General features: G+C 39.2%; 1 protein-coding gene across 1 annotated transcript in view; it reads left to right on the top strand.

Annotated features, from left to right (window-relative positions):
- The first annotated feature begins 16,752 nt into the window (after positions 1 to 16,752).
- syne3 (spectrin repeat containing, nuclear envelope family member 3) overlaps positions 16,753 to 19,313 on the top strand; it is a 45,708-nt gene continuing 43,147 nt past the window's right edge. The window contains exon 1 of the mRNA XM_071520596.1: positions 16,753 to 16,802. The gene's annotated coding sequence lies outside the window, so the exon portion shown is untranslated. The remainder of the gene's footprint in view (positions 16,803 to 19,313) is intronic.

The raw sequence follows: 19,313 nt of genomic DNA, 5'->3' as shown, positions 1-19,313 counted from the left end.
TAGGGGATATTAAATAAAACTATCATAAATGAAGTGTGCCTTTTCATTTTGAAACATTTACCCTTTAAACTCCATGTACATACCATATAAGGAAGCCTCATTTTGCTCTCAGTTGTCAGATTCATGGTCACTGGAAAATAGGGACAATTAGGGGTTCAACTCATCTAATGGTGATGCCATTCCTTAAAGTCTAATGTTTGAATATACACTCACCGGCCACTTTATTAGGTTGTTTGTTAACACAAATAGCCTGCTCCTGCACACAGTGAATCATGTGGCAGCAACTCAATATATAAAGCAAGCAGACACGGTGAAGTGGCTTAGTTTATTGTTCAACCAAACATTAGAATGGGCAAGATTCGTGATCTAAGCAACTTTGACCATGGTCTGATTGTTGGTTCCAGTATCTCTAGCTGCCCTTCTGGGATTTTCACGCACTACAGTCTCTAGAGTTTACAGAGAATGGTGTGATAAATAAAAAAAATCCAGTGAGCGACAGTTCTGTGGCCGAAAACATCTTGTTCAGGTCAGAGGAGAATGAGCAGACTGGTTGAAGCTAATAGAAAGGCCACAAACGCTCAAATAACTCTCTTTACAACAGTGGTGTGCAGAAGGGCATCTCACAACACACAACACTTATGATAAATAGATGACCAGCCGGTACTAGATAGGTGTACCTAATAAAGGTGATATGGTCATGAGACTTGCTCACCACTTGAATCCTGAAGGCCCACAGGTCAGACCCAACCCAAGCAGTATAAATCGGTGTTGTTAATTCATTCTAGCCTGCCAAGCTGTATCCGCAGTTAAAGGAATAGTTCACCCAAAAATGAAAATTCTGTCATCATCTACTCACCCTCATGCCAAATGAAACACAGGTGAAATTTGTTAGTCCATATAACACACAGGGAGGTTGCCAGCACAACTTGGTAGCAGCCTTCTCCAAAACAGCTGAAGTCAATGGGGACCTGGGGGGTCTTCCATCAACGAAAGCCGCGCTTACTTGAAAAAGCCCGGCTCGAATTAACGTCGACTCTCACTTCAGGCTCGAGTCGTTCCACTAACACAATCCAGCTGTGTCTAGTCAACGTTAACTCTAACCAGGTTTGAATAATCTTACATTGTGCGCACACACGGAGTACATAGTCGATTGTCGAAAATACGATACTATGTCACAAACAGAAGGGAAAACAAGAGCTGTGTTCTTCTCAGCGGCTGGAATTATACGAGTTATATAGAATTATACGAGGAATATAAAGAGGTCATCGCCAAAAAGAGCAATACTGCCGCAATCAACAAAGCGAGGGAGATGGCTTGGCAAAAAATTGCAGATAGACTAAATGCGTAGGCTGTTATACAAGCCTACTTATTTTTCATTTGTGTTTCATTTGTATAATAAATGAACATTCAGATCACTAGATACAGTGAGACTGTGTGGCTATATTATCAGTAGGATAGATAATATCAGATGTATGTTTAAAATAATTGTGTAGGCTAACTTAGGAGAACCGACATAACTACAATGCATTTACTGTTAATTAGTCTAATTGGGTGAGGTGTGTGAAGCCCCTCTGACCTAGTGACCCTTGGCCTTTATTCATTCTTCACTGTTACATCTCAACAGGAGCCATCTCAATAGCCAGAAAGTTTGATTGGTTGATTTTGGAGACAGTGAAAGTGGTAAGACATCATTTCATGACACGTACATTCATGCTTGGTCACATTGTAAGAAAAAGGTCTTTACTTGTGTTTCCGAACACGGACATGACAGAAGTGATGCCAGCGTGAAGATACACCTGACGGAACTGTCTTTTGGGACTCTGTTTCTGCCCGTCGGACATTCTTTGACACACAGCTAAATTAAGCTTGACAGTTACGGAGCAGGCTAGTCCTGCGGTACAAGTTTCCATGGTTACTGAGCAGGGAATCATGTAAGCCACGGTAATGGAACGGAACTCTCACTTAAAATAAGCCAGGCTTTTCCTTTATCCGCCTTGATGGAATACCCCCCCTGTTCTTTAGAGTCCCAAAACAAAAAACAGCCAAACAATCACACTGTGAATAGAAAGACCTATACACCATTATTTGTTGCAAATCAATCAGCTGTAGTTCAGATTTGCACTAAATGATGGTGTAAATATACTGTAGGTCTTTTTGGAACTCTGAAGAACTGGTCCCCACTGACTTCAGTTGTTTTGGAGAAGGCTGCTATGGAGTTGTGCTGCAGCCTCCCTGTGTGTTATATGGACAAACTTCACCTGTGTTTCAACTGGCATGAGGGGGAGGAGATGATGACAGAATTTTCATTTTTGGGTGAACTATCCCTTAAATAGCGGAACAAGTCCAACTGGCAAAAACAGAACACACTAAGCAGATGCACCCCTAAACCCCCAACACACTTTCGAACACGGTCTAGCCATGCATCGCTCACCGGCACTGAGCAAGCAAGCTAACTAGCGCAAAATGTCTGAAAAAGGGAATGTGGATGCTGAAGCAGACAGTTTAAAGAGAGATGGGAGTCAAAATATTTGTTTACCGACTGTAAGGCAAAGCATGCCGTGAGAAAGAGAACTGCACAAATGATATGAAGAAGTCACCGGTTTTTGAAGACGTCACCGGTTCCAGAGCCAGAAAGGTAAAAAGTTGCTCAGATTGAGGATGAAAGGTGATGAAATGTGGAGGAACATCTCACAGCATCTCACAGCATCTCAAAGCCCTGGAGTGAAACTGCAGATGCAAACAGGTGATCATAAGTATGTATCACCTGAATATAGCATGCTCACATTCTGATGTAAGTCAATGGCAAACTTTCCAGGGATCCATGCGCAAAGTGAACACCCTGAAAATTTTGCAGATTGACTGACCATGAGGGCAAATGTGAAAACAAATGATTCCAGTCCCTGTAACTTTAACTCAGCATGATGGACTTAATGTAATTTCCCTTCTTCGTATCCTTACTGTTTTCCAACACTGTAGATCAGTGATTCTCAACCTTTTTCATATCAAGGACCCCTAATTTAGTCCACATTAGGGCCACGGACCCCCATTTAATGAGATTCTATCTCTCAAACCCAAATCTGAGATTATTTATTATTAGATATGATTTTGTCCAGAATTCCATGACTATCTGTATTGTAGGTAGAGAGATACCAGAGAAACTATGATCAAAACAGTCATTCTTCTACATTCTCTAATTGTGTTAACTTCTTGTAAATGAAACAATGGTGAAGTTTAACAATTCATCAATTTAATGGGGACCCCCTGGAACTCCCTCAAGGACCCCTGGTGGTCCCCGGACCCCACGTTGAGAACCACTGCTGTAGATGGTTTTCCAGCTTTTATCATGTAATATTTGTTATTTACTGCACCCCTAATACTCCTGACAACTTTTACGTTTAGGAAAGATTTAAAGAATTTAGATTTGCGGATATGAAAGTGAGCGATCAAGATTATTAATGATGGAATTCAAAGAGTGTATCTTGTTTTTCAACATAAAAAAAAAAAATTACATCCTCACATTTTAATATCAACAGAGAAACCAGTTTTATTTAGTATAAATTCTTTCATGTCACTCCACAATTTAAAGGAAGAGTTCGGCGATTTGATATAATTTGACAAATGATATTGTTGAAGGAAATTATGTTCTTGTCATAATCAATGCATAATTTATACTTAATCAATATAATCAAGGAGAATATGTTGTGCATAATCTATACTTAATCAAGGAGAATATATTTACACATTCCTTTAATCATGAAGTACACATACATGTACTATGTACAGTAAGAAGAGAGTAGAGAGAGAGAGGTACCAACCTTTGGTACCAGCCCATGCCAGTATGCTTCTTTTTTTTTTTTACTTTTTAAACTTGACAGTTTCCTTTACAAGGGGTTACAATTTTTGCCGAGTTTTATATATCCGAACAATTCAACATGAAAATATGTATAAAAATAAATCAAAACAAATTGAAATAATATTAAAACAATACTAAAAATGACCAACGTAAATAACACAAACATATCAAAACTAAACTAAACATGAGTTATATACAAGTTCACCTTACATAGACATACATATTCAATCCAATATACATATTATTTATCAAAAAATAAAATGTCCTGTTTATTTTGTCTCACTTTAAAGAAGACACAGTAGACTAGCTCAGAGCATCACCTGCAGTCCAGTTCCTTACTAAGTATATGTTCGTTCACTTATCAATCCCAATGTTCCCCCATTGCCTCCATTGGTGGTGTCCATCTTTCTATAAAAATTTCCCTCTGTAATCTTAGCATATACGTAATTTTTTCCATTGTATAAATACTTCTTAGAATTGTTAACCACTCATCATAGGTGGGGGGGTCCTTTTTAAGCCATCTTATTGTAATTGCTTTCTTTGCTGCTGTTAATAATATTTGTAAGAAATACATCCTTTTCCTACTGTGAATTACATATGGTTTCATCCCAAGAATTGCTATCAGAGGGTCTCTTACCAATTCAACATCTAATACTTTGTTCACAGTGGTAAAAAATGATTTCCAAAAGTGATCTAACAATGGGCATTGCCAAAATATATGCAAATGGGTAGCCATGGTCTCTCCACATCCCCTCCAACATCTACTTGACTGGTTTGGATTCATCGTTGCCACAATTTGTGGTGTTCTGAAAAATCTGTTCATTATCTTTCATTGAAATTCTCTCCACGAATTGGCGTTAGTGACTGTATGGGCCTAAGCACAGATCTTTAACCAAACGTCCTCCCTTATTTCCTGTTGTAGCCCACCTTTCTTTCACATGATGCCAGTATGCTTCTTAAAAACAAGAGAGATGAATGGGATTGTTATTGCCAGAAGGAGAGGCTATAGTCAAACATTGTGTGCAGAGAGACTCGTATTGGGGACGGACTGGTACAGGAATTATGGAGGAAGACTCCTAGTTTCGGCCTTGAGGTACAAAGCAACAGGTGCTTTCCGTCAGAAGTAGCTGGAATTGACGTACTGACCACATCCCAACAGCTAGACCAACTAGGAATAAAGCCAAAGAAAAAGAATCAGAGTTTGTCTCATCCGTTCTGTGTTCAGCTCCTCCAACCTGAAGTGGAAGTTGAAGAAAGAAGAAAATCCACTACAACAGTGATTCTCAACCTTTTTCACATCAAGTACTCCTGATTTAGTCCATATTAGGATCACAGACCCCCATTTGATGAGAATTTGTCTCGAATTTGTCTTGAACTCAAATCTAAGAATATTTTATTGTCAGATATGATTTTGTCCAGAATTTCACTTCTATCTGTATTGTAGGTAGAGAGATAACAATGAAGCTATGATCAAAACAGTCAATCTTCCACATTCTCTAATTGTGTTAACTTATGAAATGAAATAATGGTGATGTTTAATACTTCATCAATTTGCTGGGGACGCCCTGGAACCCCCTCAAGGACCCTTGGTCATGGGATTCTGGACAAAATCATATCTACCAATAAAAATAGTCTCAGATTTAGGTTTGAAAGACAGAATCTCATTAAATGGGGGTCCGTGGCCCTAATGTGGACTAAATTAGGGGTCCTTGATATGAAAAAGGTCTGAAGTATCATCGGACAAAGTGCCATCATCAACGTCCCGGGACAACGTGGTGGCAACATAACAATGCGTGCGGCTATTAGTCAAAACGGCGTCCTTCACCATCATGCAATCCATACAACACTGCACACATTATCACATTTCTGGACACCCTCCACAACACACTAATTCCTAATGACCAGGGGCCAGAGCAGCCCAGGTACGTTATCATCATCTGGGACAATGTTAGTTTCCACCGGGCTGCTTTGGTCCGCAATTGGTTCACAGGTCACCCACTTTTCATCGCACTCAATCTCCCCCCATACTCTCTGTTCTTGAATGCTATTGAAGAATTCTTCTCTGCATGGCGTTGGAAGGTGTGTGATCGCCAGCCCCACCAACACATAGGCCTAGCCCTTCTACAGGTAACGGAGCAGGCTTGTGGAGACATGGATCAGGGGTCCTGCCAGGCCTGGATACGGCACTCCAGGCCATACTTTCCACGCCGCCTAGCTCAAGACAACATCGCATGTGACGTGGATGAAGTCTTAGAGTTTTAGCCACATTTTTTTCTGTTCTTTTTTTTTTCTAGCACAAATGTTTTTGTTTTCTTCTACTGCACTTTTGTTGTTTAAGGAGTGCAGAACATTTTGAGAAAAAAAAACAAAAAAACTTTTTCCCCTTATTTGAATTGATAGTGTTATGTTCGGAATACACATCCATACTTTACACATTTGGATACCTGTGTGTATGTGTGTTTACTACATGTATGACAAAACTTTATTGCAAACTGCTCTGCCCTGCACACAGAAAAAGCAAAAGCCACAAGTGTTTTTCATTTATACTATCAGTGCGTAGTCGGTGCTTCGTGTGTTCAAATGATGGTTGGTGTGAACTGTATTGACTCAAAAACACACTTTTTTAAAAGAGTTTGAAGAGTTTTGCAAGAATTGTTTGCTTTTGCAAGAGATGTATAATGTTTTGCTGGTTTGGTGTAAGGTTTTGTGGTTAGTATGTAGAGTTATGCAAAAAAATAGCCTATAGTTCCAAAGATAGTGCCTAAGCAATCAAAAAAAACTGTAAGATCATTGTTGTAAGAATTGTTTAAAAATACTAGAGGGACCGAAACGTTAGTATGATCAATAAATTGTGCTGCCGAGCAAGAGCAGTGTGCGGGATCTTCTTTTCTCAAGGCTAAAGGTTGTGTTTGAAAAGTTGGTGAATTCTGCCGAGAGGGCGATGCCTAGGAGAGGAGTTGCCTCCTACTGTTTACTGAGGCTTTGTGTGAAAGAGGTGAAATGTCTGAGAGGGCGCTCAGTGTGATGATTGTGTGTGGGTTGGGTGCGTGTGCTGTGTTCGCTGGGGGAACGATTTACATGACGGGGATGTATTACAGAGGGCAAGAGTGAAGTTGAAGAAGGATTAAAGATAAGTGTGAGTGGGAGAAATAACGAGGATTAAAGGGTGAGAGGTGATTTCAAAAGAGGGGCGGGGTATGTTGAATAAAGATTGAGAGGTGAAGAGTATGTTGAACTGAATTAAAAACAACAACAACAAAAAAAAGAAAAAGGTTGAAATTGAGCTAGGAGAGCGTATGTCGAAAGAAGAGCGTGTGCATTTTTGGATGAGAAAATATGCAGTTTGGCCCTGATGGGAGAGAAAGTTATAACATCTATGGAAAATTGTGGAGCAAAACTGTGTTCGTAAATTTACATGAAATTGTACATTACCGAAAGCAAGGACAAACGCAATCAAACGAACGGTCATGTACCGAGCTATGCATGAATGGAATTTACTCCCTAGACATATCACACAAGAAAACAGTAAAATTCGATTGAAAATTTTAGTAAAACAGCATCTTTTGACTAGAGACGTTGAAACGATGTAGAAACTAGTTTGACTAAGTTTTGAATAAAATACAAATATGAGTTTGATTGTGTTTGTGGACCGGGAAACTGGAGTGAATCCGACTAATTTCTAATTATTGTATTGAATACTAGTGTGAAATGGACTGTATTATGATTTGAAATGTGTTGGGGACACTGGAGTGAAACGGACTATTTCATATATTCTGATTATTGAATTGTCAGGAGCTTGTCTTGTCTGTGTGTGTGTTCTCGTCTTTGTCCTGTTTAAGTGTATTGGTTGCATTGTCACTATGTAAAGTCTGTTTTGTGGACCCCAGGAAGAATAGCTGCTGCAATGCTGTAGCTGTAATGGGGATCCTAATAAACTAAACTAAACATGAAGCCTTCCAAAACCAAGCTTTTGGTTTTGGAAGGCTTGCTGACACCTGGCAAAGTACATTGGGTAAACTCAAGGCTGGATTATGGACCGGGCCAGTGGGGCCAGTGCCCCGGGGGCCTCGGACTGCCAGGGGCCTCTGAAGCCTCAGGTCCCGCGGCCCGGGACTGCCAAAGGATGTTGAACACCAGGGCCCTCGCCACATAAAGCGCAAGCTGACCACTAGGGCCCCTGACACCTCGGGCATATACAGTGCGAGCTGACCGCTAGGTATGCCACTGGGGGGGGGGCCTCCAAGGACGTGTGCCCAGGGGCCTCGCGGGACCATGATGCGGCCCTGGGTAAACTTACTGGCAGGCTACAAAGATCCAGAGGTTGATAAGGGTAAGCACCCTGGTCCATTAGCGCAGTGGTTCTCAAATTTTCTGGCTCATGACCCCTTAAAACCACTTGATGCCTACTGGTGACCCCCATTACAGGAGCTCATAGAGGAAGAACGATAAAGGATGTTTTATCTTTTTTCAGCTTGTTTCAATGAAAGCTGTTTAGTATTTCTGCTTAGTTTAGTATTGCTAAAAAAGCAAAAAAGTTGAGGAAAAAAAATGAAAAAATAGACATGACAATAATACAGTATGTATGTAGTATGTATAGTAGAAATAGATTTTTTTTCCTCCTATCCCATAAATCATCTCGCGACCCATGAAAATTATCTCACGACCCCCTGGGGGGTCCCGACCCCCAGGTTGAGAACCACTGCATTAGCGGACCCCATACCATTACCTCAGTTTCTGTGGGGAAGATGTGCAGCTACGGTAGAGACTGAATTTCACACACCAGAGTATATGTCAGTAGCTAAGAAATTATTAGGAGAACACTGTGGGTTAACATTTCACACATTAGGTCAACTGAAAATTTCCTTGCATTCAACACAGACTTAACTTATCTCAATTCCTCGCAGACATGAACGCATGACTCAGGGCGTGGTCAGGGTAAAAGAATAAAATGAAACAAAGGTAAAAAAAATAAAATAAGATAAAATTAACTTATACTGAATGACATTAAAAGACTGAATCGTACTAGTGAGATAAACAACTAAAAAAGTTGAAATTGTTGAAAACAGGAGGAACCCCATATAAGATATAATGGAAAATAGCGAATAAAACACAGACATAGAGAGATTAAAGCTGCGGTAGAACACCCAGAGGTTAGAGCTGCATTTTTTTTTTTAAAGTGCATAGTGGTGAGTGTGTGGAGAGTAGTGTGCATTTATCTGGTATTGTTTGCTATTGCCACTATATATAGTGATTCAAGCCTATGCCTGTGGAGTTGCTCACTCCTTTGCTGGCATTTGGGCACAAAGAGGTTTTCTTCGAGCAGATGACACTCCTGTCAAACGTGCCTCTCAGCTTCAAGCGCTTTTGTCTGCAATTAAACTCCCCATCGGCCTTGCTGTAGTTCAATGTGCTGCTCATACTCTGACTTTGTCTCTAGAGGTAACTCTGTGGCAGAAGCATGCCGATTGCAATCTCGCTGACTTACTAACTATACAGAATGACGCCACGCAGTCAGAGAAGGACACATGGTTAGCTGCAGGCTGTGTTGCCTGCCCAGAAACGGGTTTGTATAGGCCAGTGGTTCTCAACGTGAGGTCCGGGGACCATCAGGGGTCCTTGAGGGGGTTCCAGGGGGTCCCCGGCAAATTGATGAATCGTTAAACTTCACCATTATTTAATTTACAAGAAGTTAACACAATTAGAGAATGTAGAAGAATGACTGTTTAGATCATAGTTTATCTGTTATCTCTCTACCTACAATGCAGATAGTCATGGAATTCTGGACAAAATCATATCTGACAATAAAAATATTCTCAGATTTGGGCCCAAGAGACAAAATCTCATCAAATGGGGGTCCGTGGCCCTGTGGACTAAATTAGGGGTCCTTGATATGAAAAAGGTTGAGAATCACTGGTATAGGCAATTGGGAAGAGGTAAAGTGGTGGCCCCTGCCTCCTTATTACCTGAATTGTGCAGAGCGGCGCATGGCATTTGCCACTCTGCAAGGGGGGAGATGATTAAAGCAATTTCCAAATACTGGTTTTGTCCATATATGAGTGCATATGTATCAAAGGTCTTGAATTCATGCACAATTTTCAAGACACAAAATCCAGAAAAGGGTCTAACGACCCCGCTAGGACATATTCCTCCACCCCGAGGCCCATTTCAACACCTATTAATGGATTTTATTGATATGACTGAGAGAAGGGAAAAGAAGAGTTACTGCCTTGTAGTGATATGTAGGTATTCTACATATGGCACGTGGGTGGAGTGCCTACCATTGGTCCTAATGGCCATGCATAATTCTGTAAATAGAATTACGCACCTAACGCCCCATGAGATGATCACAGGGTGACCGATGGCAATGCCTGTCAAAAGACCAGAAAGGCAACAGATGTAAGACAGTAACTGGGTCCCTCATTCATACTTTTTGGACTTGTCCAAATCTTCATAATTATTGGACATCTATATCTGATACATTTTCTGAGGTTTTTGGAGTCAAATTTACCCCTTCCCCTTTGATTGCAATTTTCGGAGTAGTACCAGAGGACATGCTCCTTCCCAGTCATTACTCGAATGCTATTGCTGTTGCTTCCTTAATTGCTAGACGCCTTATACTTATGAAGTGGAAGCAGGAGGCCTCTCCCACACATGTCCAGTGGGCTGGAGAACTTATGAGGTTTTTACACATGGAGAAAATAAACTGTACGTTGGGTGGCTCTACAGGTAAATTTTATAAGACATGGCAACCATTTCTGACATATATGAAAACGCTAAAACTGTGTACTTTTCCATAACTGATTCTTATTCAAACCAAATTACAATATGTAATAAATTTCCCCGCATTTTGTAATAAATTAGCACATATTGCAGTGGTTATTACAAAATACGGGAGTTGCACTTTTTTTTGGATGAAAATGTAATAATATGGTGCACTGTGTAATAACCAACCAAAACGCATGTCTTCATTCATAAAAATCGTTATAACATTATAACAACAATGTTTATTTTATGCATTCTAACATGAATCATACTGACTCAAAATTCATTTTAAAAAGATACTATTAGTTCAGTAGATTAGTTGTATCTTTCATTGGTCAAAACTACACTAAGTGTCACTGTATTCCTTAGTGAGTTGATACTGATAGGGTAATGCTTGACGAATTGGTAGTGAATGTGCCCAGAAACACTAAAAATTGAATATGAACTATGAGTGGAGGCCCTTTGATAGACATCTATGGAGCTTGGGATCCCGATAGCTTTTTAACCCCTCTGACCGAAAAACAGATATTTGACCAGGCCTGACATAAAGTGTACTGTACGGTGGCCCTGAGGGTCAAAACACAACGATATTTCACAAAACACAACAACATTTCACAAAACACAACAACATTTCACAAAACACAACAACATTTCACAAAACACGACATTTCACAAAACACGACATTTCACAAAACACAACGACATTTCACAAAACACGACATTTCACAAAACACGACATTTCACAAAACACAACATTTCACAAAACACAACATTTCACAAAACACAACAACATTTCACAAAACACAACAACATTTCACAAAACACGACATTTCACAAAACACAACAACATTTCACAAAACACAACGACATTTCACAAAACACAACGACATTTCACAAAACACGACATTTCACAAAACACGACATTTCACAAAACACGACATTTCACAAAACACAATGACATTTCACAAAACACAATGACATTTCACAAAACACAACGACATTTCACAAAACACAACAAGATTTCACAAAACACGACATTTCACAAAACACGACATTTCACAAAACACGACATTTCACAAAACACATTTCACAAAACACAACATTTCACAAAACACAACAACATTTCACAAAACACAACAACATTTCACAAAACACGACATTTCACAAAACACAACGACATTTCACAAAACACAACATTTCACAAAACACGACATTTCACAAAACACATTTCACAAAACACAACATTTCACAAAACACAACAACATTTCACAAAACACAACGACATTTCAGAAAAAACTACAACATTTCATGGTCTCTTCTGGAAGAAGTTAGAATATCTCTCACATTAAACAATGTATTGTCACCACCCTATTCAGTTGCAATATTTACGTAATATGCCTAGATGGGGAGGCATACACAAAACACACACATCACAAACATATTGAACATTTGGACATATCAAAGAGGATATGCTGCCACTTGCGAAGAGGATGTGCCACTACAGTATGGGACTCACCTTATTAGTTGTTATACCATGGTCTGGGTGAATACTCAATTCTGATTGGCTGCAGGGTGTCCATTAATTCCTGATAATGGACACCTACTAAGTAGTTCCAGTGAAACTGTCTGTTCACTGTTCTAAATTAATGCACTGGCTACGTAGCATCAGTCTGTATCTAAAATGAGTAACCATAGCATAGTGCATCATCCTCTGAACACCACAGGATGGCGACTGTAACACACAAGCGGCAAGAAGTACACTGCCCCTCTGAATTTACTGATACTTTGTATCACATACGGTAAGCGATCATCTGACATCCCATTCGCTATTCAACTCGCTACTTCAGGCTGCGGCCAACAGTCCACATGGCCTATCTACAAACGCGAATGTCTGTCACTGACTGACTGACTGACTGACTGACTGAGTGATCAAGTTACACCATTGGTCGGCCGTGGCACGTGGCACATCATAGGATCACAGAGCCAGAAATTTAAGTTTCGTTTTCTCCGCCGTCTAGTTTCTCCGCTGACATCGGGAGCCCGTTTCTCCCACACAGTAAGCAGGCTGACCAATATCATGCATGTAAGCTGAAGCTAAAGTGGAATCTATACAATTATATCATATCACCGTTTATGTCGATGCATATGCGCGAGCTCAGTCCACCTGAAATCCTCCGTTCTGTCGGGGGAGAGAGAGACACAAACAAGCATGGAGGTTTCATCATAATATTCATACATAATAATGACAAGCCAACTCTCACGCATTGACCGAGAGACTCACGCAATTGACATTTTTCACACGCTCTCACGCCACAAGTCTATTTTCTCACGCAGTGAAAAACAAATTCATAACTGATAACGTTGCGACGTGAAAAAAGGAAACTGACAGCAGGACAGACGAGACAGAGCAGCACAGCGCAGCAGAGAGTTATTCAGACCATCTGAATAGCGAGAAATATACACAAATTATTATAATTATTATATTATTATATATATTATATTATTATTATATAATTATTATATTGTAATTTATTCCCATGCATGCTGCTTAGAGTAATCTCAGTCAGCAGCTCTTCAGCGTCTCTCCCTCTCCTCTCACGCCGTGCGCACGCAGGCAGGAGTGAGAGTGAGTTGCTATGGTTACGGGGACGCTCTGTGTCTGTCGCTCTGAAACTTTCTCATGATTCCCAATAATAGCTTTTTTAGGTTAGTATGCCTATGCAAGATCATGAATGTAAGCACCTCAATGCTGAAATCTAGTAATATAACAATTTTACATTTTTGGTTAACATTATACAGGGTTGCTGTTTCTTCACTTAATCCAAGAGGTTAGGTGGTATAGAAATGCAGGAAATTTGTTTTAAATTACTATTTTTTTCTGACCCCCCCCACCAATTATGTATCTACCCCTCGTAGAAATGCAGGAAATTTGTTTTAAATTACTATTTTTTTCTGAAGAAGAAGGTAGAAAAGAACATGAAGATGAGAAGTCTTGGTCAGACCCTTCACATATCAGTTGTATTATGCACTCTGTTACATGAAGAATAAAGCCAAAGAAAAAGAATCAGAGTTTGTCTCATTCATTCTGTGTTCAGCTCCTCGCACCTGAAGTAGAAGTTGAAGAAAGAAGAAAATCCACTACAACAATATGTTCAAAATCGCTGTACTTATCCTTTAATGCAGTGGTTCTCAGCGTTCTCAGAGCATTTTATTAAAATGTTTGGTTATATTGTTAACTGTATGTTACTGGTGCTGTGACAATCAAATTTCCCTCCCAAGATTATCATAAACTAAACTATGAAATCAAACCCCTTAATTTTATCCCTGAAACGTCTTTAATTTCTCCATTACATAAACATGAATTATCCATTAAAAATGACAGCTTTAAAACAGTATGGTAGTATCATGGGTTTATAATAATTAAGGGATTTTGTGCAGGTTTACAGGGTTATTAAGTGGAAATGAATGGAAAAGTTCCTGTCTCCCTGAATTTTACATTAAATTAGAAAGTAAGGAGTCAAGATAAAGGGGTGTTTAAGGAGGTTTTGATGGGATCTCCTCCATTAATAACTCCCTTGATTAATTCTAAGGAGATTTTGCATAAATTAAGGGGTGAATTCATGTAAATTAATGAAAATGTAAGGTTATTTTAAGGAATGACTGGTTCGTAGAGAGGTTTTAAAAACATTTACGTGAACTGAAATAAAAAGCAAAATTAGACTTTGAAAAAATACAACTGAACTATAAACTATCTTGTCCACTTGTAAATCTAACCGAAATAGAATAAAAAATATATAAAACGTTTTTAGTTTTGGTGTTCTTGTTTATATCAGGTTTAGAAAAAGAGAATACATTTTGGAAGAGTTCCCAACTTTAATTTAGCTCAGAGTGTATTGAAAAATGAATGCAAATAATAATAACAAATAATATTTGTTTGTATTACACAATACCTGTTGCAAACGCACACAAAAGACCTCTTCTGAACTTCTGTCATTATAAAAATACTATACATGTACCAAAAATACAAAAACTAGAACTGAAACTGAAACTAAAATTTAAAAAATAATAATAATAAATAAATAAATAAACTAAACCTATCCTAAAACTAAATTATCCTATGTATGAAAATGAAGCAGCAGGTCAAAACCCAGTTCCATCTTCACAACATACACCTGTTTAGTTTGGCTGCATGCCATAGGTGATTTGAATGTGTTTGTCTGTTAGGACGGTTGGATCGTTTCTGATTGCCATAGGCAGAAACAGCAGAGGGGGAAGGCAGCCACCATGACGCTCCCCCATTCACATTCAAATTCTTGTTTTCTGTCTCTTCTTACTGAAGCTGCCATAACATTTACTGTATTTCAGTAATTAGGCTAAGACATCTCTGTCCTGTCACATATTGCTAATTTTTGAGAAACAAATAGGCCACATGTCCACTTATCTTAAACCACGAACTGGCTAACGATGGTGAATGAAAGCTGGTTGACTACTGCAATGTCAGCATAAATTTTCCACACTGTTTTGGAGTTTCATTTTACTAGCCGCTAACATACGGAAGCCGAGAACGGCCGTGCTTGCAATTATTTTTTTAATGCCGTTATCTCGAGATCACAAATTATTTCGTTATCTCGAGATAACAAAGCTTTTTTTCTCGAGATAACGGGTTAATTTATCTCATTATCTCGAGAAAACAAAAGGCCGATTTCTCGAGTTAATGAGATAATTTATCACGAGAAAACGACTTTTGTTTTCTCGAGATCACAGGATAATTATGGAGAACTCGAAAATGAGGTTAATTTGATCACACCTGATTTCAGCCTTCAAGATCACTGTCATGACTGTCGGAGAGGATTCATAACTGAAGTCAAGGCATAAATGTGTCGTTTTGTTTGCTGCAGTTACGTTGTTGTCAGTTGTCAAGACGCCATCTATGCATGCTGGCATGGCACTCCTGATCTCTGTTAAAAATGATAAGTAATAAGAGGAAACAACATTTTGTTTTCTCGTGATAACGGGTTGCTTATCTCGTTATCTCGAGATAACAAAGCTTGTTTTCTCAAGATCACGAGATAATGAACTTGTGATCTCGAGATAACGGCATTAAAAAAAATTATTGCAAGCACGGCTGTTCTCGGCTTCCGTACTAACATTAGCTTGGTAGTCATCGTGTTGTATAATTCCTGGCCTGTTAGCATTTTGTGACACCGTTTTATGGTGTTACAGTTGTCTGGCAATAGAAACAGAGACAATGACAGCATTTGTATTATGTTATACGTTCGACTGAAACTCAAAATATGCAATAACAGACAATTGGAGGTGATGGAAACAAGCTCCGGAGAACCCCCCTATTATACCCTCACTTCCGGGTTGGAACTACCACTCCGTTTCTGTCCGCCAATAAGAACATGGCTTCTCAGACGCGCCTCTCCGTTTGAATTGGTGACGTAAGACGCTGCCGGTCAGCAGCTGCTCCGGATTTGTCGTTTCTTCTGGTTCAAGCTGGTCTGCCGATGCCTTCAAGTGCTGTCGGAAATAATTACGATACAAGGTGGACGCACTTCAACCAGTGATAAATAGCCTACTACTGGGAAAGCCGGGATTTTCGATGATACCCGAGTTTCAGAAACGTGACTAGTAGGGAGCAGAGAGCATGAAAGGGGTCAACAACTGATTGTTATTGTTATTACTGTTTATGTTATTATTTGGATTCAGTGTGAATTAGAATTGTATGTTTCTTTTCTTTGCTTCAACTGTCATGCCTTTTTGCTTTTAATGAATACAAGTGTCAGTCTGTGTTGGCCGTGCTGTGCTGGCGACCTGCGCAGGGTGTCTCCCTGCATTCCACCCATTGCACACTGGGATAGGCTATAGTAGTAGAGAGTGAGCGGGGAAAACAGAATGATACAAATGATAATGAATGATTAAAACATCAATTACGCGACTTATCCTCTTCATTCTGCAACAAACTACACCCGTGCCGCTTAATCTTTTAAAACAACAGCCACCAAAAAGCAACTTTCGCTCAGAAGTGGGAGTTTACGAGGAGCACTTGAAGGCGGCATGACAGCCTATGCATTAATTCCAGTCTCCGGCCTCAGCTGCACTTCCTGCCTACCATAACTTTACTGTGCACAGCGGGACACCGTGCACACATACGCTTCTCCTTCCACCAGATGAACACATATCCGTAAGTGTTGAATTATTCCGATACAGCCGCGCTCGAGCGACAAGCCCATGCTATTGGGCTAGCCGAGTGTCAATACCTCCGTAAACATGGAAAACTTCCTGTAGCCGTTCTTCTTTACCGTCTGCACGTTAGCCTAATCATACTGGGTTACTAAACGAATACTATACGACTTTCCCTATTGGTTTGTTGTCTGTTTTAGCCGTGCGGCTTACCGTTCGGCTGTGGGTGTTCTCATCTAAAATTAGCTTAGCGTATAGGTCGTTATTACTGGACTGAAGTTATTTTGGGTACGCTCGACCATATGGAAATAATAATTAGCTTAAAATGAAAGCAGTAACTTCAGCATGACTAGTGAATATTCCTGCGAATGAAATGGATTAATGCGAGTTTACTATGCGAGCTGTCAAACTGAAGGGAGGAGGGGCTTCACTGTTAACGGATACAGACTGCAGTAGTTGCTACAGTTGAACCAAAAAGTAAAGTTTGTTGTTTGTTGTTTGTTGTTTGTTGTTAATGTACGGCACAGTGAGCTACAATGGCGCCTGCTTTTTTTTATAAAGCATGTTTAGGAAGGAATAAAGACATTCTTAGGTGGTGTACTCGAGCCTGGAGAGCAAAGGGAATGCTATAAAATGTCATTAGAAAAATCAGATTTTTTCCATAGCACATATGTTGTGAGTTACATATTGTATAAGAGCTGGGTAATTAATGAGAAAAGGGTAAAAAAAAAAAAAGAGATAGGGAGATAATGGGATAGGGACAGCCAGGGAAAATACCATGCTAAATAATAATACAGTATAATAACATATATAACAATAAGTAATACATGAAAGTAAATCAGATTCATTGAAATTCTACGTAAAATAAATTAAAAGATAAATAATAATAAAAATATACAATATAAATAGAGGGATAGAGAGAGGGAGAAACTCAACTATAGTCAAATTCTTTTCCAAGTATTCATATCTTGAGATATGAGAATGACTTTTCTAATATGGGGGAGAGTTTTGAATGTTTTTTTGTTTTTTGTCACCTAAGACACAGAGTTCCAAAAAAAACAAACAGTTTCTGATGCAAAATGATGCAAAACAACCCGATTCTGGGTGCAAGGAATGTTGTGGTGGGGAGAAATGAGTCATCCAGGAAAACAGCCCATGCTGCCTGGGGTTTTTATTTCCCCCTGCAAGAAATGATGTGGTGCCCCTTTGTGCTCTTCCAATGCCAAGACTCCTCCCAATGCATTTTTACTGTAGACTGTTGACTTGGTCTGTCTTGTTCTTCCAAAGGTTTTTTTTTTTTTTTTTTTTGTCCCAGCCCCCTTCTCCTGAGGCACATTTTAGTTTCTGCAGAATGACATACCTGTCTTTATGGCAGGGGCTCTGGACTTAACTCGAACATTGTTGGAGTTTGAGAGGCGTATTCCCTTTTTTTTTTTTTTTTTATTGTTTTGACAATGTGCATAAGATAAGAGACATAACTACTTCCAAGAGTATTACAATTACAGAACAGAGGAAATGAGAGTAAGGCTGCAAAAGGAACAAACAAAAACACCACAGAAGAGAAAAGCAATATACAGCCTGTTTCAAAAGTAGGTATACATTTTAATATACATTATTAATACTCGCTGTGTTATTGAATATTTGAGTTTCCAGCTACACTTATAAATTGAATGATTGCTCAAACAACTATATAGGTTAAAATGACAAATTACACAGCTTTATTTTTCATCATTATGATTATTAAAAAAATTTATTCCTACTTTTGAAACACCCAGTATACACACAGAACAGTCAAGTTAGCTGAGGTTACTGGCATCAACTAAGGCAGTGTCTAAATAAGAGATCATTAGACATTTTTCCTATTCCTATTTTAACCCTTGTAAATAGTTCAAGAAATCACATTAAAAGAGTAAAGCAGGGTCTGTTGCCTTTCCTTTTGCTAATAGGATTATGATATCTATACTAGGGCTGCAACTAAGGATTATTTTCATTGTCGATTAATCTGTCGATTATTTTCTCGATTAATCGATTAGTTGTTTGGTCTATAAAATGCCAGAAAATGGTGAAAAATGTGGATCAGTGTTTCCCAAAGCCCAAGATGACGTCCTCAAATGTCTTGTTTTGTCCACAACCCAAAGATATTCAGTTTACTGTCATAGAGGAGGAAAGAAACCAGAAAATATTCACATTTAAGAAGCTGGAATCAGAGAATTATGACTTATTTTTCTGAAAAAATTACTCAAACCGATTAATCGATTATCAAAATAGTTGCCGATTAGTTCAATAGTTGGCAACTAATCGATTAATCGTTGCAGCTCTAATCTATACTGCATATGAGAGGTGTATCCCAGACTGGGATACCTTGGAATAATGCCACATACAGTAACACCTATAATTTCCCACCCACGCAGACAGCGACACTATTCATGTGTCACTCTCACTTCACCACACCGGTATTCAATAGCGAGGTGAGATCCCGAAAGCATGATAATTAGAGGTTGTATTATTGTTT

The sequence above is a fragment of the Centroberyx affinis genome, unplaced genomic scaffold (assembly GCF_046629955.1).
Source record: "Centroberyx affinis isolate AG114_WGS23_722 - 3 ecotype Tasmania unplaced genomic scaffold, CSIRO-AGI_Caff_v1 ptg000812l_1, whole genome shotgun sequence".
Classification (NCBI taxonomy): domain Eukaryota; kingdom Metazoa; phylum Chordata; class Actinopteri; order Beryciformes; family Berycidae; genus Centroberyx; species Centroberyx affinis.
This window is presented reverse-complemented; position numbering and strand designations above follow the sequence as displayed.